Source organism: Myotis brandtii, unplaced genomic scaffold (genome assembly GCF_000412655.1).
Source record: "Myotis brandtii unplaced genomic scaffold, ASM41265v1 scaffold116, whole genome shotgun sequence".
Classification (NCBI taxonomy): domain Eukaryota; kingdom Metazoa; phylum Chordata; class Mammalia; order Chiroptera; family Vespertilionidae; genus Myotis; species Myotis brandtii.
Genome location: NW_005354010.1, coordinates 3,502,634 through 3,505,327, shown reverse-complemented (window position 1 = coordinate 3,505,327; position 2,694 = coordinate 3,502,634). Strand labels below are relative to the sequence as shown.

Genomic DNA, 2,694 nt, shown 5'->3' with positions numbered 1-2,694 from the left:
ATAACTAAACTCCTGATTGCATATTAACATTTGCTATAAGTCTAGAGACAAGAAAAACACAGTCCCAAATAAAGTCTCTGTGTCTGCACAGAAATGTTCCTGTTGCGTTGCCTCTCCTTTTGGACATGCTTGACTCCCTTCTGTTTCATTACTGTTCTAACAAACCCCGAAGCTGTGTTTCAACAGAACCAGTACGCTCTCTAATCAGAGACGAGAGGACCCACGGTGAAATGGTTTCTACATTCTGCGTGGGATGGACAACAAGCAAGAAAAACACTCCCCTCTCTCAATTTAATTAGAATTAGAAGGCTCCCTAGGCTGATTAGCTCAGTTGGAGAGTGCACCCCGCAGAGGCCACGCTCTGACCCTCCCACAGGCCAGTTAATTTTGCTTAGTTCAGTAGCCACAGTATGTGTCTCTGGCTCCACAGTTATCTAGAGAGCACGTCCCCTTAATCATTAAGGAAACGGAATGTCTGGTTGGGAATGCATCCGCATTTCCGGCTAAATGACTTTCGGTGCCAGCCCTATGGATGTCTGGGCCACTCACATTACATCACTAGCCAAAGAGGAGAACATCATAAGGAGAGAATCCCACTTATTATCTGGGTGATAATGGCCTTCTAGAATCTCAGCTTGGACCATTCAGAACCCCAGCTTTCTTATCAACAGTTGGGCATCAGGATTTCATAATATTCTGTGAAAACTCTCACAATGCAAAAAGTGATACAAAGCCCAAACAGGACTAATAACTATGTTTCCTCTTTTTGGAAAATAATCTCTTGTCATGGCAATAGCTTTATATCGAAAAATATGCATCCTACTTATTTCAAGAAATAATATTTTGATCTCATTCCAACTCAATGCTATAGGCAAGTGGAGGTGTTCTAAAGGTCCCCTGAACAGAAATCCATGCTTACCTACTAATTCTCCGCCCCAGAGCTGCTGAGAACCAGGGACTCATAGCAACTGTGGCGTGGCAGGAGAAGGTCTCCTGTGAGCGGAAATGTGTGGACTCTTCCAACCCCCTTACCTCCAATAGGAAAGTGGCACCTTCTCCTTTCTCTCTCTACTGACTGCCTTGATGAGTGCACCCCAGTTTGTGTCATCAAATACTATCCTATTTAATCCCCAGGAACTCCTGAATCTTAATCTCTAGCACTATTGCCTCCCATGACTTGCAGACCCTTCTCTATGACTGCACACTTTCCATCTCATTGAGGTGTGGAATAGGTATCTCAAATTTAACATGTTCTGAACGTAGCTTATTTCCCAACCTGCTCTTCAATAACCAGTTATTCCTGCCATTAATGGCAAATGCTGCCATTCAGTCGTTCGAATGAAACATCCTGGTGTTATTCTTGTTAAAGAAAAGACATTTCTGAGACATTCTCTCTTTGCCACATCTATTGCAAGGACGAAGACCATTTTCAGCAATCAGACTGTCGACATTCCAGAAAATGTCGACATCACTCTGAAGGGACAGTTGTTGTGAAGGGCCCCAGAGGTATCCTGCAGAGGGACTTAAATCATGTCAATGTAAAACTCAGTCTCTTCGGAAAGAAAAAGAAGAGGCTCCAGGTTGACAAATGGTTGTGAAAAAGAAAGGAATTGGCTACCATTGGCACTACCTGCAGTTATGTACAGAGCCTGGTCAAGGGTGTTACACTGGGCTTCCGTTACAAAATGAGGTCTGAGTGCGCTCACTTCCCCATCAGCATTGTTGTTCAGGAGAATGGTTCTCTTGCTGAAATAAAAAATTTCTTGGGTGAAAAATAAATCCACAGGGTTTGAATGAGGTCAGGGGTTGTTTGTTCAATATCTCAAGCCCAGAAAGATGAGTTAATTCTTGAAGGAAATGACATTGAACTTGTATCAAACTCCACTGCTTTGATTCAGCAAGTCACAACAGTTAAAAAAAGGATATCAGAAAGTTTTTGGGTGGTATCTATGTTTTTGCAAAAGGAACAGTTCAGCAGGCTGATGAATCAGATCTAAGTTGTCCAGCTCCAGAAATAGCAAAATGCCAGACTTATTTGTGATATCTTAAAGATGCAACAAAAGCCATGTATTAAAAGACAAAATAGGCCCAGAGACATGGATTTATGGAACAGAATGACAGATTTCAGAGAGGGCAGGGGTGGTGGGGATGGAAAGAGATTAACCAAAGAACAACAACAACAAAAAGCAAACAAAGAAAAAAGCAAAAAAAATTATTCAGGCATTTTTAAAAGATGGTAAAGCAGACTTTATTCAGGGGGACTGCTACAGTGGGGTTTGCCATAGGGGAAACATCTTGGTGTGGCCGGAGAGGGTCTCATGTGAGTGGAAACGTTTGGGCTATACAAGTAGGAATTTATAGCCAAACAGCAGGGTGGGATGTCAGTGGATAGAAAATTACAAGAAGAAACATCCAGGCTAGGGGGATTCATGCTAGACTAACTCAACTGGATTCCTGCTCAAGTCAGGCCAGGGTGATAAGATGTTGTCTGAGTTCAGGCTACTATAGCAAAGTACTACAGACTGGGTGGCTTACAAACAACTGAAATTTATTTCTGACAGTCCTGGAGGCTGGAAGTCTGGGATCGGGGTGGTATCATGGTCGGTTATTGGTGAGAACCCTCTTTGGGGTTGCAGATTGCCAACTTCTTGTATCCTCACATGGTGGAAAGAGGCGAGAGAGAGAGAGAGAGAG

At 43.0% G+C, this 2,694-nt stretch overlaps 1 pseudogene; it reads left to right on the top strand.

Moving 5' to 3' along the window:
• Positions 1–1,338: 1,338 nt before the first annotated feature.
• Positions 1,339–2,041, top strand: LOC106723719 (annotated as a pseudogene).
• The last annotated feature ends 653 nt before the right edge of the window (positions 2,042–2,694 follow it).